The sequence below is a fragment of the Myotis yumanensis genome, unplaced genomic scaffold (genome assembly GCF_028538775.1).
Source record: "Myotis yumanensis isolate MYYU_CA2020_CCGP unplaced genomic scaffold, mMyoYum1.0.hap1 SCAF_8, whole genome shotgun sequence".
Taxonomy (NCBI): domain Eukaryota; kingdom Metazoa; phylum Chordata; class Mammalia; order Chiroptera; family Vespertilionidae; genus Myotis; species Myotis yumanensis.
The window spans coordinates 8,697,085-8,723,526 of record NW_027223759.1 but is presented as its reverse complement, the minus strand read 5'-3'; the positions used below and the strand labels follow the sequence as shown (position 1 = coordinate 8,723,526).

The window sequence follows — 26,442 nt, the reverse complement described above, 5'->3', positions numbered from 1 at the left end:
CTGTTGCAGGCCACAACATTCCCGCCTCCCACCTCTAATATGATTAGTGACAGACAGCTGGAGGCCTCTCCTTCTCCCGACAGAAATATGATCAGAATTGGTTTCAATTGGTACATCTTTCCATCAAGCTGTTTGTTGCCTTCCAGCAGAATAATCAGAGATTCTGATTATTTGGTACATTCCGAGAAAACAGGAATTGATTGTGCCCTTGCGTGTCTGATGGGCAGAAGGCTGCCAGAATGTACATAGTAACTCTTCAGTTGCCTAACAGAAAGAAAAACGAAGCAGTGTGTATGCGTGTGTGTGTGTGTGCACACGCATGAGCGAGCGAGAGAGAGAGAGAGGAGGGGTTGACCAGGAGTTTCTGTAATAATTCTCTTTGAACAACAATAAAGTGTTTTCATGGTGATTCACAATTCAGATATGAGGAAGTCAAATATTCTATTCCATTCATGGAAAAAAACCAGCTCCCACCAACATTAATGGTTTCAAAGTTAGTCATCGTACCAGTAAAATTTCAAGGTTATGGAAAAAGAATCAAGTTTAGATTAAACATTCATGGAAATATCCAGGTGCCATGAGGCCCCATTAATTTGGACTACCTCAATTTGGAATTTATAATCATTTGACAGGGCCTGAACCAGAGATGATCTTTTCACAATAAATATATGGCTTGCTAAGTAAATTAAACAAGCAAAACTCCTGGGGGGTGGGGTGGGAATACAAATAGTTTAGTCCAAGGACAATATGATGAACCAGAAAGACCATGCTTTCTGCCCAGCAAATACATCTGATGAGCCCCTTCAAATACTAGTAACTGACAACAGTGAATACCCTTTAACTGAGAGTCTATGTCACACAGGCCCCTTTATGCACCAGGGCTAGAAACATCCCAACCACTCCGCAAGATGGGTGTGATTATCCCCGTCTTAGAGAGGAGGAAACGGAGGCTCAGAGAAGCAGGTGACACGCAAGACCGCACGATTTCTAGGCAGCAGAAGCAGGAGGCAAAGCCAGCCCCGTCATCTTGCTCAAATGCCTATGTCCTTCCATTCCCACCCAACGCCAAGTGAGCCCTGAAGACGCAAGTCCTACTCCTAGAGTCACTGGAGCAAGACCTTCGACAACGTCAACAACAGCAAACCTGGCGATCACCGAGGAGGGAGAGCCAAGCAGTCCAGCCCCAGAGCCCGCCACACTTAACCATAATTCCTTTCTACAGCACAGGGACATCTGTAAAATACTTTCTTTTGGGACTTTGAAGTATTTGACATGCATAACACCCCCCTGGAAAACCCACAGAAATGTAAATGTGGGTGGAGAAGGGGAATGTAAATGAGGCAGACTTGCCTTGGGTCCACTGCCCCTCCCCCACACTCCACTACAAGTGACTTCAGTCTACACACCTATAAGCAGGAACTCTGGCGCTGAGACCCTGAAAGGCTGACCAGGCTGTGACAAGGCCCCTGGGAGTCAGCCGCAGGTGCAAGGACAGCTGGCCATGTGCACGGGAGGAGGATATGGAGAAGGGAAGGACCGTTGCTACTTACCCGGGAAGCCACAGAGGTGTTCCTGATGCAGCCTGGGTTCTGGAGTGCTCTAGGGAAAAGGAAATTTGGGAGGTCAGATCTTACATTTAGCAGCCACACCACCCACTTCCATCCTACCCACACCCAGCTGCAGGTTCTGGAGTCAGACAGACCTGGAATTTGCCCTTATTCGTGACAATAGCTGTGTGGGCAGAGCAGCCTCTCTGGGACTCAGTTTACTCAATAGTACAGTGGAAGGTAATAGTACATCCCTAGCAGAGTTGTTGTGAAGACTGGATATTAAAGAAGTCGTGCAACGAATTGAGCACACGATAATGATAGCGATAGCTAACATCTGTTGCTTGCTTAGAAAGTGCCTGGCATTATTCTAGAGCAGTGGTTCTCAACCTTGGCTGCACATTAGAATCACCTGGGAGTCTTTTAAAAATCATTCCAGGCCCAGAAATCAGGATTTTAAAAAGACTCCCAGGTGATTCTAATGTGCAGCCAAGGTTGAGAACCACTGTTCTAGAGCTTCAAATAGGCTGACTCTTCAACACTCTGAGGTAGGCACGACTACGCTGGCATTCTGCAGATGGAGAAAATGAGACATCAAAGAGTCAAATCACCTGTCTCATCAAACCATACAGGGCAAGTGGTGGACCAGGGATTCTACTTGTGACCATCTCGCCCCAGAGACTGGATTGGGAGGGAGATCATCTCTGCGGAGGTCCCCCAGAGGAGCAAAGGGCCCCAGTCCACACCAGACCCCCAGACCAGGGTCCCAGAGCTGGGAAAAGAAGTCCCTATGAGCAGTAAGAACTACAGGCTGTAAAAACCACCAGTGCAATTGGGGCTCAGTGACATAGAGGCTGCTGGAGACCCAGCTGTTCCTCTTAAAAGGCCGGCACCACAAACTGAACTTACAAGGTCCTGCTTCGTCTGAGCTCCCGCACCAGGGCGAGGCTCTGGGGAACACAGACACAAATGAGGAGAAACTGGGTTGTCTGGCATGGGGCAGGAACTCAGGGGCGGCTTTCTTCCAGACGGAGGTGCTCGCAGGGATCATTGTTCCTACACTGGGACCTCCCCAGTCCCAGGGCTGACTAGCAGCCATTTCTGTTTGCTCCACCCTGGTGATTCCCTAAGACCCGCCCCATCCAATTTACAACTCCATCCAAGCTGTGAGCAGTGGCTTTTGCATATGAAGGGCCTGTCAAACAAGCTGCAGCTGGGTCAGGGAGCCCCAAACCAATCAATAAAAGGCCCAAGACACCAGCACCAGCCTGCCTTGCTTCATAGCTGGGCCTCTTCCAAACGCAATACAAAAGGAGGAATCTGCAGATCTCTGTAGCTCCTGCTGGCTGGCCGCAGGCAGTGGCTGATTTTGCACCTCCCTGGAGACCCAAGAGCCAGTGTACCCAGTGGTCAGTGTCAGACCATACCAGATTACAACTCTATACCTCCATAAGCGACACACTCAAGAGGCAGAGACTCAGTGAGCACCAAAGCCCCACTGAAGCAAGTCCTGCTCCATAGGGGTGTCTCCTGCACAGCAGCTCTTCCACTGTAGGTGCAGCTGGCCCTCATAGCCAATTCCTCCCAGTGACACCAACAGGATCAAGGCTCAACTGCAACAAAACTGTGCACACAGCCCACAAAGGGGTGCACCTAGAGTGTCCACCTCAGGTGATTGGGGAGACTGAGCCACTGGGCCCTACAGAACACCTACTACACAAGACCACTCTATCAACTCAAGGAGACTCAGCAGCTCTACCCAATACATAGAAACAAACCCAGGAAAGCAGCCAAAATGTGGAGACAAAGAAACATGTCACAAATGAAAGAAATGGAAGAAAGCAAACTATTGGATATAGAGTTCAAAACCACAGTTATAAGGTTACTCAAGAATCTTCTAGAAACCTCCAAGGGACTTAGTGAGACTTTTGAGGATCTTAGTGAGAATGCAAAAAAAAAAAAAAAAAAAAAAAAGAAAGAAAGAAAAGAAAAAGAACCAATCAGACATTAAGAATACACTGACTGAAATAAAGAATAATATATAGGGATTCAACAGTAGAGTAGGATCCAAAAATATGAAGATAGTGTAAGGAGCCTCTGGGACAACTCCAAGTGTACCAACATCCAAATTATGGGGGTGCCAGAAGAAGAGAGAAAGCAAGATATTGAACACCTATTTGAAGAAATAATGACAGAAAACTTCCCCTACCTGGTGAAAGAAATAGACTTACAAGTCCAGGAAGTTCAGAGAATCCCAAACAAGAGGAACCCAAAGAGGACCACATCAAGACACATCATCATTAAAATGCCAAGGGCTAAAGACAAAGACAGAATCTTAAAAGCAGCAAGAAAAAAGCAATTAGTTACCTACAAGGGAATGCCCATTCGACTGTCAGCTGATTTCTCAACGGAAACTATGCAGGCCAGAAGGGAGTGGCAAGAAATATTCAAAGTGATGAACAGCAAGGACCTATAACCAAGATTACTCTACCCAGCAAAGCTATGATTAAAAATTTAAAGTCAGATAAAGAGCTTTACAGACAAGAAAAAGCTGAAGTCACCAAAACAGTATTATATGAAATGTTGAAGGGTATTATTTAAGAAGAGGAGGAAGAAGAAAAAGATAAAGATAAAAAAATATGAACAACAAAGTTGCAACAAATACATATTTATCATCAACTGAATCTAAAAATCAAACGAATAAAAAATCTGATGAATGGAATAAACTGGTGAATGGAATAGAATCAGAGGCATGAAAATGGAACAGACTGATGATTCTCAGAGGGAAGAGGGTGTGGGAAGAGACTAGACAAAGATCTTATATGCATGTATGCATTACCTATGGACACAGACAATAGGGTGGAGAGGGCCTGCGGCAGGGCAGGAGCTGGGTGGAGGGGAGCTATGGTGGGAAAAAAGAGGGACATCTGTAATAATCTCAACAATAAATGTTTTTTAAAAAAAGAATGTGGAAAACAAGCCAGAAACAGACAACCGGTGAGATGCTTGGGTAGAGGGCTGGATTTGTTTTCTAAAGTAACAGTGTTGTATTCAACAACTCAGAGATGAGAACTCAGCTGGCAGATAACTAGTTGATTTTCTCAACCTTAATGAAGTATGCCACTGGCTATTTTGATAGCAATCTCTCTTCATGTATGTGTGAGTACACACATACTGCCCCTTTGAGAAACATTTACTTCAACACAAGATGCTACTAACTTTATTTAAAGATCAATTCATCACACTTAGATATATTTGCTTCCATAGATACTCCTTAGAGGAGACTAATTCAGTGAGTATAATACTTCCATTAACGAGAAATTGATTTTAAAATATGCTTTTCAAACTTTTGAAAAACAAAATTTTCTGATATTATGAACTACAAAAGGCAAATATTGTGTTGGCAATGTCATAAATAACACACAAGTTGTCAGATGAGATATTAAACATGTATAGATTTAATTTTTAATAAAGACTTTTCAACATATCCCAAAATGTCCATCAATCTTTGACATGGGAGAAAGTGGCATCTGCTAACACAATAAAAATCAGCACAGTATGTTTATGCTCTTAGAGAGGCAATGATGATATTCTTTACAGATGGTTAAATATTGGCAGCATATAACTTTAGAAGGCACAAAGTGGTAGAAGATATAAAAATGTATTATTTTGATAGGTAATCAGGTAATGGACATAATGTCTCTATCGAAGCACCCTGTGGATAGGAGTCTATAGAAAATTTGGTTCCTAAATTACTCTGAAAGGAATTCCAAAAATGTTTTAAGCAATGGCAACATTATTGGAGCACATGCATAAACTTCAAAGATGACAAATCTGAGGAACAATACTCCTTGGATATATAAATCATAGCTTGCTTACGCCTAGAAAGAAAATAATCAAAATTTTAATAGTGATGATCTTTGGGGTGAAAAATTATGGGTGATCCTTTTCTTCTTTATAATTTTATCTGCTTCCCTAACTTCCTATAATAATCATGTGCTACTTTAACAATTTGAAACAATTGCTTTTTCAATCTTATGATATATTATGGAAAATCACCTGATGTAAAAAGTGAAAAGGCGCTGGAATCAGACAAGCTTGGGCTCAAATCCCAGCCTGTACCCTTTCTAGCAACTTATGTCACATAAGTTGCTCAGCAGCCTGGGTTGCACATGAAAGGGAAATAATGACGCATCCCTTGAAGCAACATTTCACCTATTACAGATGAGATACTGTTAGTGCTTAGCACAGAGTAGGGGCCCAATAAATGACAATCACTCTTCTATTCATAGTACACGGGGAAGAGAAGTTAGGCTTCTTTGATAACAGTAAATAAATTCATTGGTGTTTACAAATTGACTAGAGGCCCGGTGCATGGATTCATGCACCAGTGAGGTCCCTCAGCCTGACCTGCACCCTTTCGTAATCAAGGACCTCCTCAGGGGATGCTGGACTGCTGCTCCTGCCTGCCGCTCCCACTCATTCCAGCCCTGCTGCACCTGCTGCAGGCTCACACCCAGTCAGTCCAGATTGTAAGAGGCTCACACCACCAGCTGTGAGCACTGCATCTGGCACCCATTGGTCAGCTGAGCAGTGCTTACACTGTGGGAGTGCACTGACCACCAGGAGGCAGCTCCTGCATTGAGCATCTGCTCCACAGTGGTCAGTGCGTGTCATAGCAACCGGTCGACCAGTCGTTCGGTTGCTTAGGCTTTTATATATATAGATGCTTCAGGCCATTTGTTTATAGAAGCGAATGAGTTTTTAACAAAAATCTTCTAAGAGTTAAAAGTTCAGAAAAAGAGTAAGAAGTAATTTGCTCCATCCCATTCTCCTAGTCATCACAATTATTATATTCCTACAGTCTGAGACACTTGGATTCACTGGTACCTGCTACTATACTGCTCTATATTCAGACATCTTCTGGTTGGATGGGAGTTGGGAGAAGGGTTAAAGCAGACCCACAGCTACCACAATCAAGATCTTTTCCATATCGTCATTCCTTATGATTAAAGTGGGCAGAATAAATTATGATATTGCTTAAATGAGGGGGGAGGACAAGATTATAGATTCTCTGGCTTTTCTTTTTTCATGGTGGCTATGTTGATATTTTCATCCTACTCATCCAAGGGTAGTTCAATCAGTGAGGTTTGTGATAAATCTCTGTACTCAACAGAATATGGCTGTGGGGGATATGTTGCCCTTGGATATTGGTTGCTGTACCTTGATTACAGCAAGAAATATTGATTTACCTGGCTTTAATATCAAGCCAGGTATTTGTTGACATGTGGAAATGAAAAATATCAAAACCATGAAAAGCTTGATATATAGGTCAAATCTCATTTAGCTCACTCCAAGGGATTGTCCAGTCTTCTGTATTGGAATTGTGTTCTAATGATGTTGCCCAAATCACAGATTAACGGGAATTTTCTTTATGAAGAGATTTGCTACATAAATGAATATTGGTATAGATTTTATGTAGTACAATTTATTGTAAAATGTGCAGCAAAAGACAAAAATCACTACATACTTAACATCTCCCTTCTCCCAACTCTAGAAACATATCTTGCTTTCTAACAAAGGTATGTAATGTTCTCCTTTATTTATTTATACACATACACACTAAGTGGCCAGATTATTATGACCACCTGACATTTGTAGGCAAATTAGCCATACACTGCATCATATGGGATATGGAAGCCGAAGGCCTGTTCGAACACCTTTGCTGTCTGCAGTTACCAAGATAAAATGTCTCCAATTCGCACAGGAACACAAGGATTGGACAGTCGAGCATTGGAAAAAAATCATGTGGTCCGATGAATCACGTTTCCAGTTGCATCATGTAGATGGCAGAGTGAGAATTTGGCGGAAACAGCATGAAAGCATGCACCCCACATGCATGAGTACAACCCTTCAAGCAGGTAGGGGCAGTGTTATGGTTTGGGGCATGTTTTCCTAGCATGATTTGAGCCCTTTAATTCATGTGGAACAACATCTGAATAGCACAACATACCTAAGTATTGTTGCTGATCAAGTTCATCCTATCATGTTGATGGCATATCCCAATGGAGATGGCTTCTTCCAACAAGACAATGCACCATGCCACAGTGCTCATATTGTGCAGGAGTGGTTTCAAGAACATGAGGGAGACTTTACCTTGCTTAGGTGGCCCCCACAATCACCAGATCTCAATCCAATTGAGCATTTGTGGGACAAAGTTAAAAGAACCATCAGGCAGCTGGTTCCACAACCATCAGATCTCACAGAACTGGACAGTGCTATTCATCAGGCATGGTGTCAGATTCCTCACATCACCTTTCAACATCTCGTGGAGTCAATGCCAAGAAGAATCGCCGCAGTATTGAAGGCATAAGGGGGCCCAATGAAGTACTGATGGGGTGGTCATAATAATCTGGCAACTCAGTGTATATTTTACTAATATCCCCATTATTCATTTGAAAATATTTTAAATGGTAAATCGCTTCTCCTCAAGAGGGATAACCAGTGACCATCCTATATAATAAAAGCATAGTATGCAAATTGTCCCCTCGACCGAAAGTTCATCTGGGAGTTTGACTAGGGGGTGGAACCGGCCGGGGGAAGGGAGAGAGGCCCTGGCCAGCTGTGGTGGCAGCAGGTGGCCAGGGGAAGAGAGGGAGTACTCGACCTGCAGTCAGCAGGTAACCGCTAGGGACCCTACCAGTGCACGAATTTCGTGCACTGGGCCTCTAGTTAATTAATAACTGGGAAACTAATCATAAGAGCACTTCTGAGTTAGCCAAGTAGTTTGCTCACTACATTTAATCCCCCATATGACCTTTGACTGCATTCATCATTATCTCCATGTGAGGGCTGAGGGAGCCAGGCTCAGAGATAGCACAGCACTGCCCAGCATTAGACTAAGCACGGAGCCACGTCTTGAATCCAGTCTGCAGGTTCATATCCAAGTCTCTGCTCACAGGTCTAGCTACGCACGAGTTGTACAGACAGCCCGAATGGAACTTGGTGTGTCCTTCCCACCTGCAAAAGTTGGCGGGACATACCCTCCACAGGTCCAGGTGGCCGTCATGTTCTATCAAGATCCCACGCCTTCTTAGGAAGGCTCGAATGACACTGTCCCTCCCTGGCAAGAACTAAAATAACGGAAGAAAACGAGAACAATCCAAAGACAAGAATGGGTAAGCTCAAGGGCTATAAAAATTCAAGAACTCAAAAACCAAAGATAGCTTTCTTGATGAGACAGCGGTTGGTTAGTACCTCTTGGATCTGAAATCTTACACATTAGGTTTTTTTTTCTCTTTTATTTTTACTAAGAACTGAGACCTACAAAATGACAAACCAGGATTACCCTATTAAAAGACACCTTCAATCGTTCCTTTGTTCTGAGAAACTGTTAGCTACTGACTGGCAATACCTATACCATCATCTTCATGTTAATTATGCATTTTTCCTACAAAATTGATTGCCACATTACCAGCCTTGAGAGCTGCCAAGATAAATGTTTCAAACGGCTGACTTTTTAAAGACAACCTGACAGTTCACCAAGTAATTCTTTAGGGGTTCCTCCCCGTACACTTTATGTCTTCCCTATACCTATACTTAGACCTATAGCAATTATTACAGCTCTTCGCTGGTGTATCATCTGATAGCCAAGACTAAAGATTTTCCCTTTCAACCCTCACATGCAAGTAGTGAAACTTAGAATTCCTTTTGACCGCCTTAATGTACTCCGGCTCTCATTACTGTTTAATTCCTACATTGATCTATGTGAAATTCTCTATTCCTAGTGAGGTAAGTAATTCTGGCTTAGTCCATACAACTAAACAAAGATGACTTTGTATGATTGAATAAATAAATATTTTCTTCCCTGAGGTTTGCTTTCATCATGTTTTATTTCCTTTGGTTAACACCTTATGTTAATGAGGCTCGATTCCAAAACATATAAGAACATACGCACACAAAAGGTACTAACGGAGCAAGCCAAGAGTTCCAGCCAAGTGTCCTATCTTTTACGTGGCACCGAGTGACATTTTGTAAAATGCACAATGGTCACTATTCATTCCTCCAGCCTTGAAAAAGATAGGCATGGACTGCATGCCAGCATGGAAACGCGTAAGCTTTGAAATCAGACAGCTGGTCAAATACCATTTCCACCACTGTTATCTCCATGACCCTGGCAAGCTACTTATCGCCCCTCAGAGCTTTTCATCTGAAAAATGGGGGTAACAGATGCACCTAAGCAGAGCCATGGAAGAGTCCAGTGAGAATTCTGCTGTAAAGAAACCTGCCGTGTACCCTGGTACATTAGTAGACACTAAAGAATTGTTATTCTTTTTCTGCCTCTCTATGAAATGCTATTAGTATTTCATTTTGAATCTGTTGTCTGTGCACCCAAATAATGTAGAGGATATTAGCGGTGGTGCTCTTTATGATAGCAAGGAATTGGAAATGGTCTAAGCATAGAGAAATGATTACATTAAGGTATATTCATATATTGAACTATATGCAGTCATTCCGAATATTTTTCAAATGTATTTTATGACAAGGGAAATTGCTACCCTAAAGTTTAAGTGAGGAAAACAGACAAGAAAACCTATATAATAATAACAGCTCACATTTGCTGAGCATTTACTATGAGCTATGCAGCATGCTAGATACTTTGCATGCATTATCTTACTAATTCTTACAACAAACTTATTAGATGCATATTATTATCCCCATTTTACAGAAATAGAAACTGAAGTCTTCATCATCGCGATTTACAGTCACTGCATAAGTAGCACAGCCAGGACTGGAATCTCAGAGTGTCTGATTACAAAGCATGTTTAACTACTACGTGACATGGACTCTTCAGTACAGACATCTGGGTCCACCATAAGGCTATTTAAACACACGCAAATGTACACATACACGCATACCTACAACACACACATGCATATCTGGAAGTAATAAATGACAGAGGCCAACAATGACAGTCTCTGGGTGGTGAAATTTTAGCTAATTTTTAATAATTTTTATCCATTTCAGTATATTTTCCAAATTCAATGAGTGTGCATTGTTTTCACAACTAGAAAAAATGTTTTTCAAAAAAGGAAATGTGAGAGAGTACTTGTGACAGTTTATCCTTTGATTTATGGTAGATTTGGGTTTCTCAGTGCTATTATTCCTTTAAGTTATTTTTTCCATTGAGTCCAAAGTAAAAAAAAAAAAAAAGACTAATTTGTACATGAATAAGTACAGACACCACCATATGGATATCTGACAGACATTTGATATATATATATATGCGCCTAATATGCAAAGTGTCCCCTGAGGAGTTCGACCGACTGGGAGTTCGATTGCTTGCTATGATGCGCTAACCACCAGGGGGCGGCACGGAACAAAGGAAGGCCCCAGCCGGCAGCCGCTAGGGACCCTACCCATGCACGAATTTTGTGCACTGGGCTCCTAGTATTAACATAAAAAGCCAAAGTGTTTGTGTGAAGGGGGAAAATAACCCTTCTCAAGTAACATATAAGTCTCCATGTAGAGAGAGTACGCACCATCAGGGACACTGCCCTCAGCGCATGCTCCGTCATGACCATGTAGCGATGCTGTCAGAGCTGTTTGCAGAGACCTGCGCACTGTCTGGACCTGCCTCTGCTTGATCGCAGGCAGTCGCTCCCAGGAGTTTGAAGATAATGATGTGCCGGAGTGACACCTGAGGAGTGATCTCCTGTCACACCACCGAGTCATTTCACAGCAATGACTCCACAAAGAACGGAATGATGGGCCAAAAGGCAGTTCCTTTGAACCAAACAAGTTCATAGGAACTGGAATGATAGGCAAGGTATGAATTTATTTCATCAAATTATTTTTACATAAATTGAAAATAAGGTTGTTTGGATAAGCTTTTTAGTAAATTTGTCAAAAGAAAAATGAATGCATTCTAACAGTGGCTCCAAATGAATCTCATTTCACTTCATAGGCGAGGGTCGAGACTGGCAATAAGTGGATCAACAATGACAGCTTTACTAAGCATCTGACTAACTCTTTCCTGACTCTTAGGCAACCTGGGGCAGGAAAATAAGCACAAGTCAAAGATGACCCAGCTAGTTAAAAAGCTACCAAAATCCACAGGTGGGTGTCAGGGGTCTCCAGAAGGTCAAAGGGCTCTCCCTCTATCTATCTTTGGCTTGTGTTGTGACCAACATTTTGTCAATGACAGAGAAAGTACCATTCTCAAAGGTGTAATTGACAAGTGAAAGAAGTACCACTAACGGGTTGGATTTTTTAATGAGAATTTAAAAATTCTACAAAAAGAGACAAAAATGGAACAAGGATAAGGTTCACGCAGTAACTGCACACGGACAGGAGAAGGAACACTTGGCTTTGCAGCAGTTGGTAGGAAAAAGACTTGGGAGGTTTTATTTGACTTTATAGATATAAACTAACAATGAACTCTCCCTGATTTAGAACGGAGGCCAACACAGTACTTGACTAGATTAATAAAAGAAGGGGGCCTAGCCAGAACCGGTTTGGCTCAGTGGATAGAGCGTTGGCCTGCGGACTGAAAGGTCCCAGGTTCGATTCCGGTCAAGGGCATGTACCTGGGTTGTGGGCACATCCCCAGTAGGAGATGTGCAGGAGGCAGCTGGTCGATATTTCTCTCTCATCGATGTTTCTGACTCTCTATCTCTCTCCCTTCCTCTCTGTAAAAAATCAATAAAATATATTTTAACAAAGAAGGGGGCCTGCACAAGGCAGTCAACAGCAGCTCTGCGTTTCTACCCCTCGGGGAACTCAGGAGTAGGGTGTTCTGTTCGAGCGGCCTCACTTTTATTTATCTTTTAGAATATATTTTTATTGATTTCAGTGAGGAAGGGAGAGGGAGAGAGATAGAAATATCAATGATGAGAGCGAATCATTGATCAGCTGCCTCCTGCACGCCCCTACTGGGGAATGAGCCCGCAACCCAGGCATGTGCAGTGACCAGGGATCTTCTGGTTCACAGGTTGATGCTCAATCACTGAGCCACGCCGTCTGGGCAAGCTGCCTCATTTGTAAATGGCACAGGCAGAATGGCGGGGGCCCGGAGGAGTGTTAACAGGCTAGGGAACCTGTGGAAAGACCTGGGGCCACATATGGTAGGAAATACCATAGCTATGATGGAATATGTGAAGAGCCGCCACACAGAAGGTCCGTGTCTATTCTGTGGCACCCCAAAGGGTGACGGGAGACAAGTGGGGGAGCTCAGGGAGGCAGGTGTCAATATTATTGTCTTCCTGTGCTTGTTAGTGAGTATTGGCCCAACCATATCTAAAGGGGCTTAAGGTCTAGGAGCCCTGCAGGCTCTGTCAGCAAAATTCCTTGGCATCACAAGATCGTGAACTCCTCGTCCCTGGCACGCTTCAAATGGCACCTGGCTGGGGGCAAAGGGGAAAAGGGGGGGAGACATTTGTAATTCTCTCAACAATAAAGATAAAAACAAACAAACAAAAAACAAATGGCAGCTGGCTGACTTGGACACTGCATTTGGGGGAATCTTAGACCCCCAGCATCCACTACCCTTGTCCAATGCCCACAGTCTATGCTTCTAACTTCACATCAGAAACTTCCCTGAAGGTTTATGTACTTCCCAGTACATTTATGTTAGCAATATCTAAATATGCCTGGCCTTAATAAAGGAGAAATAACTACATTTAAATGCAATCCAGAGGAGACCAGGAGTCAAATTCTACCAAAGTTTAGAAATGATAAATTCATGTTGTCATGGTAACTTTAGTTGATATCATCCATTATAGCTGAAAGAGTTCTTGCTCTGGGACTACCAGAACAATAACTGAGTTTATATATTCAATGCCACAAACCGGCACTAAATAAGCTTTTATTTTTAATTTTGGAGGCAGGAGATTTACACTTTCTCCTTGCGTGCTCACAATTTCAATATGGCACTACGCTAAGGCCATGGTATCACAGTGGGGGAGTCAACCCATGTACTGAATCCAGGCCACCACTCACCCTTCCCAGAGGGAACGCCTGAGGAAGGACAAAGACCCTCTAGGCCAGGACACTGGCAGTCACGTAGCCAGCATAACAGCCTCCACTTTCCCCTTTACAAATTCAACGACACAGCCCACATTTCCATAAAAAACCCTCGTTGATCAGCAGTGGCAGAGTGGCAGATCCGACCATCTCACCACTGAATGGCACTTCAATAAATGGGTTTTCTCAGTTATGTATTAGCAATCACTGTAATATATGAAAGTCAGCCCACACTGAGAACAATATTGCCTCCAATCAAAACCATTCTTCCTCAGTACACTACAGCTTTCTCCCCCCTCCTGTAAGCAACAAAAGCTACAACAAAAGAACTTCCCAAACACCCAGTTACAGAAAGAATGGCTCCGGCAAAATAAGTGTGAAATCTGTCCCTGGTACCTAATTTGTGTCTGAGTCTTCCTTTCAGGGTATTTGAGTGCCGTCCTTTATTTGTCATTTGTCAGCAAAGCATAGAAATAAAAGTTTATTTTGATGGCCGGTGTACCTGACTATTCAGAGATTCAAAAAGTTGCTTTGTTTATTCTTACATTTTCCTGGCAGAAGATGTAAACATGCCTTTTTTTCCATGGCTTCCTGCTGTATTCACAATCCCAGGTGAATATTTCCACAAATGCAAACCACCAGGCAAGGCTGGCCTCAAGCAAAATGTGAAGGCAACTTCCTTCTGCTCCTTTTGTGCCCTTGGATGGGTAAAACCTGGGCCTGTCGACCCAGATTTCTTCTTTTCTTCCTTCCCAGTCGCAGGGAAGGATCTACAATTATTCATTCCAAGGACCTAAGTTACCACTTTTATAGCATTTGCAGTTTAGGCCCTGCTGCTGGGCACTTTCTATCCTGTTTTATTTAGTCATAAAACCATAACAAAACAAATAGGTATCAGTCCCACGCCATACATGAAAAAACTGAGGTTTCTTAATTAAATCATTTGCTCAAGTTCATCGAGCCAGCCAATTACATGAATCAAAACCAGGGCATTCAAGGACCAAATGTGTCTTCCTTTTCTTCTAAACCGTACTGGTCTTAGGAAAAAGCCCGGGGTTGTCATAATATACGCTTTCCCATATCAGAGAGCAGGAAAGTGGAAGCGCTGACATCTGAAGCGCCCTTTTGAGTGGTGCAGATTCTGAAATCACCTCGTCGAGGCAGCTGCCTTTCTTATGCACACGGAAGACTGGCCTGCCCACAGGAGACAAAGCAGCAGCTGTATCACAATTTAGAAAAACCCAGCCCTACCTGTGCCTTCCCTTTTCTTCCCAAGCTGCACATATGGTACAAATGGGACCTCCAGACCGACAGAGGTGCCAATTAGTGAGCAGTGTTTGGTGTTAGGGACCTGGAACCAGGGACCAGCCAGCATCCAGGCAAGCTATGAAACCAATGATTAAACGAACAGAGTTTCCTGCCCGTTGCTGGAGGCCTGAAGGATCCTAAAGAAGCCTGGCAGGGAGTAGCAGGGAGGGGCAGGCCTTGCAGCTCAGAGGCAAGACTACCGTCCAGGGAGGCGTGGAGATACGTGATGGCACACTCACCCCAAGCCATTTGGGATTGCTATGCAAGAACTCGAAGCAGGGACTTGGGAATGTGGGAGACAAAGGGAAGATTTGGTTACCCGAGGATGAGGCTGCTATGGCTTCCTAGGTCAATTGTCTGGCCAGGCAAGCTGCACGGTCAGCAGGATGGACAGTCACTAAGGAAGCTGTGAGGCACCTGAATAGGGCCTAAACCGCTCCCAGATCCTGCAAGTGGGGGAGAAATAATCCCAGCAGGGTGGCCCCCACTTTCGCAGGCCGTTTCTATAGATGGGTGACTTTCATCCTTTTATTTTGAGCACAGAATCTTTCCCCTTAACAGAATCTCTTACTAATGCCTAGTAGGTAAAAGCAAAGAAACAAAACCACTCAGAAGCGAAGGGTTCAACAGGACACAGCGTGCAAACTCTCAGGAGAGCGCCTTCCCTGGAACCTGATCCTGTCAGCCTCTCTCCTGATGGTCATGGCTTCTTCCCCTCACTGCCACGTTCCTGGCTCCTGCTCCAAACGCTAAGCTCTGCTTCCCGATCACCGGTCGGCTTTTCCACTGTGAAAACCTGAAACTCTGCGTATCTTGTAGGCAGAGCTTCAGGGCCTTTCTGAAGGCCCATACGCCTGTCCTCAAAGCCTCAGGGGCTCACGGCTGCCAGATTGCCGTCCTCAAGATCTGGAGGCATGCTGCGCTTCTGTAGGGCATGGGCCAGATGTTGGGCATGGCGTTTTGTTTGACACACAGTGGCCATGGGATGTGCATATTATTGAGGCTTAAGACCCATCGATTCATTGGCTTGCTCAGGATCCTACAGCTGGACAGCGGGGGAGCCGGGACTTAGCCACTGGGAAGGGTCAATGGCAGGCTGGAGGGCTCGGAGACACAGGCGTGGCTCTCAGCATCCCGCCTGGTGCCTCAGGGTTGGGAAGCTCCCATGGGCTGTGACTCCACTTGTCCTTCCCTGCTCCTCCTGTCGGTCTCAAATGCTCCCTCTAGCACACGAGGATCCCTGCTTCCCACTCCTGACAGTGGCTGGGAGACAGTTGTGCTTTCATCGCGACTTCAGCACTGTGAGCGTTGCCTGTAATTCTCCTGCCTGGCGCTGGCACAATCCGTCTCTCCGATTCTGAATCTGCTCTGAAGCACTTTGTACCTCTGGATTGAAGAGACGGGGTGACTGCTGCCTCTCTATGCCTGTAGGGCTGACCCCAGAGGGCTCCTGGGCTGGCTCTCGCAGGAAGCCTCTCCTGAGAATGAGGAGATGTCCTATAGCGATGCTGTCCAGTGGGGCTTGAGTGTGAGCCACACAGGCAATTTATAATATCCTAGCAGTCACGTTAAAAAGGTAAAAGAAACATGTGAAGTTAATTCTGATAATGCATTTTATTTAACTCACTCTATCCAAGATATTACGGTTTCAACCTTTAATCTATATTAAAATTTGTTAGTGAGATGTTACATTCTCTTTTTTCTATGAAGTCTTTGAACCGATGGTGCATCTGACGTTTGCAGCCTATCTCGATGTGGACTAGACGTACTTCAAGGGCTCACTGGCCAGATCCAGCTGGTGGCTGTGGTACTGGTCAGTCCCATGCTCCCACCCCTCCTCTCATTTCTCCCCTGGAATGACTCCTGCTCTGTAGTGGGGATGACATAGGCAGGGGCCGACAGTGGGGACCAGGACCATCAGAGGAGACTGTAATACACACCTGGAGGGAGAGCCCAGATCACAAGGAGCTTTTGTTCCAGGCTGGAGAGCTCTGATTTTATCCCGGAGCAGCACTGACTCTGCTGGAGGGTTTCAAGCAGCAGAGTCGTGATTACATTTGCCTTTTAGAAAGGCAGCGGTGTGGGGAGTGGAGTGGAGGCAGGCCAGGCAGAAGGCAGAGAGACCAGCTCCCAGGCAACTGCAGTGATCCGCAAGAGGAGTGACGAGGGCATGAGCCACAGCAGTGATGGTGGCAATGCTCTAGAGAGGCGAGGGCAGGTGCAAGACAGTTAGAAAAGATAGCTTCCACGGGGTTTGGGGATCAGTAAAACGTAGGGATTGAGGAAGCACAAGGAATCTAGGGCAACTCCCAGATTTTAAACTTGGTGAAGTAGGTTTCATTGATTAAGAGAACACAAAAAATATGCTGCTTGTGGAAGTGGAGTTTTGAACCTGGAGCAGAGGTCAGAAGAGTTCAAGGTTGATTAAGGAATCAATGGCATATAGGTGGTAGCAGAAGGAAACAGGTGAGTTGCCCCAAGGCAAATGTGGAGAGCGAACAGAGGGCTGAAGGGGCGTGTCAGCATTTTGAAAAACCCTAACTTAACTCTGGTGCCGTGTCACATATAGAAATTTTTTGATATTTGCAACCATAGTAAAACAAAGACTTATATTTTTTATATTTACTTTATATATTTAAATGCCATTTAACAAAGAAAAATCAACCAAAAAAATGAGTTCATAGGTTCGCCATCACTGCTCTAGAGGATGCTGAGGTTTGGGAGGAGGAAAGGAACCCACAGAGCACTGATACAGAACACTGGGCAACAGGGAAAAACAAAGAGAGAGGAATGTCTCAGAAAACAGATGGGCAAAGTTCCAAGGGGCAGAGAGAGGTCATTAACACCAGCACAGGTCAAGAATTAGAGGAGAATCCTGGACGACAGATCTGGCGGTTTGAAGGACAGAGTTGGCCATTATGAAAGGGCAGGATTGTGGAGGGTTGGAGAGAATGAGTAGGTGGGAGGAGCCGGTATTGCATGAGGACTTATCTTTCAAGGAGCTGCCTTCTGAGGCCAGGAATGGGATGGAACATAACCATGCAGACAGAGAAGGAGCCAAGGGGATTTTGTTTGTCTTGTCTTCTGTTTTGAGAAAAATGAGGACTTACACATGCTCATGCACTGAGAGAAAGGGTTGGTTGAGACCCTGAAGACAAGGAAGATAAAGAAGCCAGATCCCTGAGGAAGCAAGAGGGGATGGCGTCCAGAGAGACCAGCCCCAGGTTGGAAGAAGGTACAGGAAAGAAAAGGAGTGGGGAAGATCTGGTCATTTCTAAGGAAGATATAACATTAACATTGCAAAATTTTCCTTGTGTAGAAATATAGATGAAATATAATTGCACATGAAGGCATGCTTTTTCTTTAATAGTTCTTGGAATATTACCAAGCCTTTCACACACCTTTGGACTGACTTCACCTAAACGTCACCTCAGGTGACAGTCATCACCCCGGAGAGCCACCATGGTTGTTTATAGCGAGTGGCCTCTCTGATTGGTTGGTGTCCAGTGCTGAACTGATGGGTAAATATTCTCAATGTCACCAAGCATTACCTCACAGGGTAGGGTAAGAAGAAAGCTGGGGGTGGGGGTCAGACACCAAACAGGTTCATCTGCCACTTCTCAGCTCTGCTGATTCGATCAAGCCACGTGACTTCCCTGAGCTTGTGTGCTCTTCTTAAAAAGGCACATAATCCCTACCTTGCAAGATCATGTGAGGTTTAAATGAGATGACCAATAAGTGTGAACTAGATGATGATAATTGTAGGCACTATGTTCTGATTTGCAGGAATTGGGTGTGTGGATCATGAATGCGGGCTTTGCAACAATTAGCGCCTGGATCCATAAGAACTTCAGAATCAATCCTGTTAGGAAGGGCCCTTGAAAATCCTACCGGCCATTCGATGTTTGCATCCTTTCTTCATCCAGTACCTACTCAGCCCCTGCCCTCAGACTGCCTGGGCTTGGCACCTGCTCTACAACTTCCTCAACCTCCTAGGCTTCAGTATTGCTCTTCAGCGAGCCGGGAGTAATCAGCATAAGTACTTCAAAGCACTACTTTGAGGAAGAAAGGAGGTCATGCATGCATTTAAAGGAGACACTGCCTGTGGTTTAGCCTATGCTTGAATGCACTCAGTCATGGCAGGCTTACCATCTAATGAGATAGTGCAGTCCATCACAGGACTACTTCCCTTCCACTGACCCCAAATCTGTCTCTCTGAAACATACCATCGGTCCTCGTTTCACAATCCATGGGGGTAGTTCTACCGACTCACTAGGGTTCTATATATAACACTATGTTTGCCCATTTACTGAGCTCTGCTAGGTGCACTGGGCAGTGTCTATATGGCTGTCCACTTGGGAGCACAATCGGGCAGACATTCCCTCTTTACATCACCTGGAGAGTTCAGCCTTCAGTGGTGTTTCTATAATGCAGGACGCCTTTCTGAGCATTATAAGCAAGTTGGATGCAACCCAGGAATGCACTGCTTACACTGCTTACAAGACTTATTTTGCGCTTTATGTCACGGTCAGTTCAGCACTTGGCACCGGAAGTAGTTATTGCAGGTGTCACTATATCCTTCAAGTTTCATTATCGAACCCCGCAGACCACCAACGCCCAGGAGAGCCCTGGCATACGACCTAGGGTAGAGTTAAAAACCCTGCAATGCCTGCCCGGCACTGTCCCCCCTCCCCCATTCCCATGCCCCTGTATTTCCAATAACAGCTATGAAGTCTTACCCCAACCCCTTTAATAATCAGCTCAAACAATGATGACACTTTAGCAGGCTCCTGCCCCCCACCAGAAGGAGGAACTTTTCCCTTCGGAGCTCTCTTAGACCCTTGTTTCTAGGGTACATGTTTTTTCTCCTTCTTGACTACAAACTCCTTCCTGGCAGAAACAGTTACGTAAGTCTTATTAAAAGTTTAAAGATTTGGGTTTTGTCCTCAACACAATAGCAGGGGTGTGGCATCTCTTCCCTACCTCAACTTTCATCCCCAGATGGATCCCCAGATAAATTTATTTTTAACGTTACAAGGCAGCTTTTAAATGAAAAGATTGGGCAACCCAGTTGATAAAGTCTAGGATTTTAGGGCCGATTAGCTGAACTTTTATACAATTGATAACTCTAGTCTAAATTGTTTTATGTATAAAATACTGGCACAGCCTGCATGCCTTTATTTTTGCTCACTAATGGGACCCATCACTCACCTTAAAATAATGATAACCTCCTTAATCCTAACTCACACCTGCCAGCCTCCATCATCATCTCCACTCTGGAAAATGCCAGGCCTCTGAATCCTCACAGCTGACGAGTAAAGAGGCTGATTAGAACCACTGAAGAAAAATGGGAAAATCTCCTTGACAAATGCCTCCTTCAAATGCCTGTCTGTCCCTGTGACCCAATGTCAACATTAATTTCTATGTTAACAAATATTTATGAAGGTCAGGACTAGGTGTCAAGCTAGGTGTTCCGTAGGCTCTGGGGACACAATTGGGAGCAGTACACAATATTAAATCCCATCATAAAAAAAAATCCCCTTCTGGTTGTCCAGTGCTATGCCAAAGGGCCTGTAAACGATTCAAGGATAGCGCACAAGGTACATCAGTGCCCTCAAGGAACTTGCAATCTAGTTAGGAAAGAAAAAATCACGAACACAATAGTATAAGAGAGGGCCTGATGGTCTAAAGCAGCGGTTCTCAACCTGTGGGTCGCGACCCCTTTGGCGGTCGAACGACCCTTTCACAGGGGTCGCCTAAGGCCATCCTGCATATCAGATATTTACATTACGATTCACAACAGTAGCAACACTACAGTTATGAAGTAGCAACGAAAATAATTTTATGGTTGGGTCACTACATGAGGAACGGAATTTAAAGGGCCAGAAGGTTGAGAACCACTGGTCTAAAGGAACGATGCAGACAAAAGGGCAGAAGAGAAAGAAACAGATGAGGGTAACATGGACAGGTGGACTTGAATTTAAAGACTGTGGTTAGGTCAAAGGAAAAAGGAAAGACATTCTAAAAGGTAAATCATGGACTGTACCAGGTAGATCAGTTGGTTAGAGCATCATCCCAATGCACCATGGTTTTGAGTTCCATCTCCAGTCAGGGCACATACAAGAATCAACCAATGAATGCATAAATAAGTGGGACAACTAGTCTCTCTCTCTCTCTCTCTCTCTCTCTTTCCCTCCCTCCCTCCTCTCTCTCAAATCAATAAACAAAAAAACCCCCAAAATGTAGATCATGAACAAAAGGGTACAAAGTCACCTTTGAAGGCCAGTGATATCCAGTTAGTAGGAGTAAAGGTTCATGTTGGAGAGAAGTAAGTTAAATTTGGGCAAGACCATGAGGCACATTAAAACAGGTTGAGGGATTAGACTTTACGTCAAAGGCAACTTAGGGGGCAGGGCATGGAAAGATTTTAACTATAGAAAGAGCACTTTAGAATCAGAAAAACCTGACTTCAACACAGCCTTCCTATGAGACAATTCTTAGAGAAGAGTTTCAGGGAGGTCCATGTGACGGAAGTGTGCAGAAGGGAGCAGACTCAATTACAGAGAGACTACAATCACCCGAGAGCACAGGGGTGCTGAGGGCCTGGCTATCCGGGGAAGGTGAGAATACAGAGGACGGGGGGGGGGGGGGGGGGGGGGGGGGGGGGGGGCGGGGGGGGGGCGGGGGGGGGGGCGGGGGGGGGCGGGGGGGGGCGGGGGGGGCGGGGGGGGGGGCTGGCTCCATGGAAGCGTTACAAAGGAAGAGTTAACAGGACCTGATGCAGCGTTTTACTGAGGGAACCGGAGAGTGCAGTCAGGGTGGTTCCTAGGTCTCCAGTCTGGGTGATGAAGAGAATGCTAAGACTATCAAGAAAAGGAAAGTCTTTTCGCTGTGCAAGGAAAAGGTTTAGCAAAGAACATGAACAGTTTGTTATCAGGCAGGAGGCCTTTAACCTGACAGCAGGGCATCCACTTAGGAAAAGTCTGTTAAATGGGCGCATAAATGAACACGGATAGTAGTTGTGTCAGCACTAAAGATTTGTATGATGCAAAGGCAGATGACACCATCACAATTAAGAATTTCTTATTAGAAACTAGTGGCCTGGTGCACGAAATTCATGCGGGGGGGGGGGGGGCTGTCCCTCAGCCCGGCCTGCACCCTCTCCAATCTGGGACCCCTCAAGGGATGTCTGACTGCCGGTTTAGGCCTGATCCCTGAATCGGCAGCCAGACATCACTCTCACAATCCGGGACCACTGGCTCCTAACTGCTCCCCTGCCAGCCTGATTGATGCCTATCTGCTCCCCTGCTGGCCTGATCACCCCCAACTGCCCTCCCCTGCTGGCTGATCGCCCCAAGGCTTTTATTAGTATAGATACTATTAAACAAAGGTAATGGGAATGATATAAAGAGAGAGAAATCGATTATTTTTCTTAGATGTGGTACTTAGTGGATCCTGTCCAGTGCCACAACACTGAACGCATTAAGTTCTGTAGCAATTCAACATATGGCCTATTTACATAACAAGCATCGCAACTCCAAAATAGCCATTTTGATGTGTCAAGGAACTAACACCTTCACAGCAGACTACTTCCAAAAGGGGAAGAGAAAGAAAGGTTTGTTTTTCTTCTATCATTATGTGTACTGGGTCATTAACTGTTTGTATCATGAAAATCCTATTTTAATTGTGTGATTACACGGCAAGGCAGAACAGTGATGGCAGGAATTGATTAGCTGAATTACGCACAATCATGTAGAGATCAATAAACAGACTCCATCACTCTGTCACATTATGTTTCTGCCCTCAGGTCCTGTGTCATGTTTATAAAAGCGACTGTTCTGCGTACAAAAATTACAGCAGTCTTATGATGCAGTTGTCACAGTCAAATAATAGTAGCAGGTCTACAGAAGATGAGCAGGAAAGAAGTACTATGGAACAGCGAGCAGGCAGAATCTGTTTAATGTGCACAGAACCCACCCCATTCTTATTCGGCGAGACAGGTGGTGATAGCTCAGATCTTACCATAAGCAATCTCAGGGTCTCCCATTTTATCAAACAAAACCAGAAGTTCCTGCCCCGGCTCACCTCCTAAGATGCTGATTAAAATTGTGCAAAGGTAGTAGAATGAAGACCACCTACGCGCGCGCCTTCAACACAAAAAGCCATCCATGAATATTCATGGCTAATCACAGCACAATTCTATGATCAGAAACTGAGATACTGATAACACTTAGCACCCAAAATGAGCCATATCTCAAGATTAACTTCTGACGGAGAAGTATTCCTATTTGCACAGCAAAAGTGACCTATGAGCTGCTTGTGATTGGCAGTGCTTCAAAGACTGCAGTGATGTGGCCCAAGCATTTTCCTTCCCTGACCATTACAGAGATGGCAAAGCAGCTCCCGAGCCCAGGGATACTATACCCACAATGGCCACCTGAAAATCAGTGGGCTCACAGACCGATTACAGGACTTCTATTAGGGGCCCCCCTTAAACAAAATGAATACAAAAGGAGTCTTGATCCCTCTGCCTGTCCAAGTAAGTATATGAAACGAAGTTGATTCCTAGAAAATCATTTAATATTTTCAGAGGCAAGGATTACAGAAAGAAAGAAAATTGGCAATTAATATGCTCCTTTCCCAGATGTTGAGTTTTTACTATCCTCTTAAATATTCTCTGCATTCAAGTGATTGCATGTTTTATGCAAATTATCTTTGGGGCTAGTCTAGTTTGTGTGTGTGTGTGTGTGTGTGTGTGTGTGTGTGTGTGTGTGTTTAAAGCCACAAAGATACAGAATTTTACATGCTTTCTGTTCTGCTGCTCCATAAAATAGGTTTTAACAAAGCTTGAGTTTAATCCAAAACTCTAATTAGAGACTGCGGCAATGAATGCCTTATCCAAATAGAAAATCATTCCCAAAGTTGATTTTTCCCCCCAGTTAAAGATCCAACAAATATGATCAGACACAGGTATTTTTAAACACTGCAGTCACTTGCTAAAACTGCCCCCATCCACACAACACACTGCTGGCTGGTGAAGTAATACAACTGTCTAAGGCCAATGACATACGTTACCCAAAAAGCAACTTAAGTCTTTATTTTCAGTGCATCTTTCAAAATAACCGAATTTGTTACTTATTCTTTTTCTTAATGAAGCAATTTCTGACTTCCTATCCTTTTTTTCCCTCCTGCCATATTGCAATCAGCTTTCTGTCTAGAAAACATAATCCATCAGAACGGCAATGAATCATTCCTGTAAGACGAACTAAAACGCTGTCGTAAAGGTGACACGACCTTCCTCTTTCAAATGCTGGCACCCAGCCTCTCCCTCTGCATTGGTTCTACAATTTCAGAGCCGTTTTTTTTTTCTTACTTGCGAAGGGACGAGTAAAAGTTTCTAATACACTTTTTAACATTGCAAGTAAGCAAGCGGAGCGGTTCCACAACATTTTATGTGGAGATGGGCTGTGTTTGAAGTTCACCAGTTCTCAAGCCACAGAGTCTGTCATCTCCTCAAAGGAAATACTGTACATAAAGAATCAGGACAGGGTCAGGTCCCCAAGCCCTCGCAGCCACTGACACCAGCAATGCTGGGAGCTGAAAGCTTGGGAAGTTCACGAACACACACACACACCAGCCCCCAAGAACAGGGACCTCCGCTCGGGAAGATGCAAGGCTTCGGTCGCATCCCGGTCCAGGCTCAGCCCGTCCTCTCCTGCGGGTGCAGTGAGACTAACACCGAGCGGAGCGCGAGCGGGCAGGAGGGTGCGGAGAGCGGGGCGGACCCTCCTGCCCCGGGAAACGGCCGCTGTCCCGGGACTGCGTCCTCTGCACAGTCCCGAGCTCGGCCGCCGCCTGCGGACTCCGGTCCACCCGCCCGGACACCGCGGCACCACCGCTTCGTCCCGCGGCCGGGCGCTCGGCGCCCCCTCTGTCCCCCCGCCTGCAAACGCGGCGAGTCCGCGGGCACGGGGGCCGCCACATCCCGCTCCCACCGGTGTCCAGGGGCGCGGGGCCCCGGTCGCGGGCAGGGTGGTCCCCGGGGGCGGGCAGCTCCTGGCTGGCAGCGAGCGGGGCCGGGATGGGTGGCACTCCGCTCGGCCAGTGGCAGGGGGCGCTCGCGCGGGGCGGGCAGAGCGGGGACCGCGGCCGATTCAGATCCGGGGCGGGCGGGTCCACGTCGGAGCGCGGCGGCCACCAGCTCTCCCAGGGCGCGCAGGGGTGCGGGGCGCCCGGCTCCTCTCCTCGCCCGCTAGATCGCGCCGTGCGGGGCGGGAGAAAGGAAGGACGGCGACCTCCGCGTCCGGTCCGCGCCGCCCGCCGGCGTCGGCGCCGAGCAGGGCCACACCCAGCGCCCCGGAGGCGGCGGGAGCCGGGCGGCTCGGGCTGCCGAACGTGCGACCCGGACCGAGCCCCCGTCCCGCCGCGCAGGCCCCGCCGCGCCCGTCCTCCGTCCCGCATCCGGGCTCGGGCCCGGCGGGTGGGGAGGGAATCCCGGAGGCGGTGGCCAGGCGCCCCGCGCTTACCTCTCTGCCGATCGCCGGGCACTCCGTCCCGGACCAGGAACCCGGGACCGGGATCGGGGACGCGGTCGCGGGGGTGGCTCCGTGGAGGTGGCGGCCCCTGCGGCGCGGGAGGAGGGCGGGCGGGAGGGAGCCGCTGGCTGGGCCGCGCGCTGTCCCGAGCTCGCCCAGCTGCCGGCGCTCGCGGCGGAGGGCGCAGCCTGCTCGGCCCCGGCGGATGCCTTCGCTACACCACTCGGCCGGCCCGCCGCGCCCGGCTCTCCGCCCCCCGCCGGCGCCCCCGCCCCCGGCCCGCCCGCCCCGTGTCACTCACCCGGCGCGCACTCCCCCGCGGCGCCCCCCGCTCGGCTCGCACCCGGCGCCGCTCACGCCTCTCGGGTTTGCATCCGTTCGCACGCACGTTCTGACACCGATCCCGTCCCTCCCGCGCCCTCCCAGCTCCTCTCCCACCCACTTTCCAGAAGGATCGCTGCCACACTTTGCTCGCTTGCCCCGCACCAGCCAGCTCGCCGTCCCCCCGGCCGCCGCCTCTGTTAGTGATTCGGTCACCGCCGACACGTGTTGCAGGAGAGGCACCCCCACACCCGGGAGCGCGAACTTTGCCCCCCGCCCCGTGGACAGAGGCGAGATGCTGCCCCTTTGGGGAGGTTGCAATGCTCTCCGGTGCTGAGCCAGGCGCCAAACGTAAACAAAGAGAGCGGGTTCCGAAGGGACCCGAAGAACCAGGCGCGGGAAAGTCCTGGGCTGGGGTCCCACCTTAGAAACCCCGCCAGCCCGGGGCGTCCCGGCCCCCCCTCTTTCGCTGCCAGTGCACGCCGAGCTTCTGGAAAGTGGTGGCTCTGACCGTGTGCGATCACCGAGGTCCCGATTGGCACCTGGGCATCGGGTGGGGTGCTGCCTGGGAGGAAGCAGTTGGGAGCGGAGAGGCCGTTTCTCAATCGTTACTCATGATGGAAGTACTTTGGATAACGCACTCTTCCCAGGCAGCTCTCCAGTTCAGTTTATTTTTATTGAAAGGATGGCTTCGTTGCCTCCCTTTT

General features: G+C 46.6%; 1 protein-coding gene across 3 annotated transcripts in view; it reads right to left on the bottom strand.

The window, feature by feature from the left end:
- The window catches only part of SPATS2L (spermatogenesis associated serine rich 2 like), a 151,023-nt gene extending 124,845 nt beyond the window's left edge, over positions 1–26,178 (bottom strand). The window contains exons 1-2 of one of the 3 annotated variants that reach the window (XM_070421783.1): positions 26,159–26,178; positions 1,551–1,599 (exon numbers count right to left, since the gene is read on the bottom strand). The gene's annotated coding sequence lies outside the window, so the exon portion shown is untranslated. Of the gene's footprint in view, positions 1–1,550; positions 1,600–25,405; positions 25,530–25,715; positions 25,810–26,158 lie in introns of those variants that run through there. The other 2 variants (XM_070421782.1, XM_070421785.1) reach the window with 2 other exon arrangements.
- Positions 26,179–26,442: the final 264 nt, after the last annotated feature.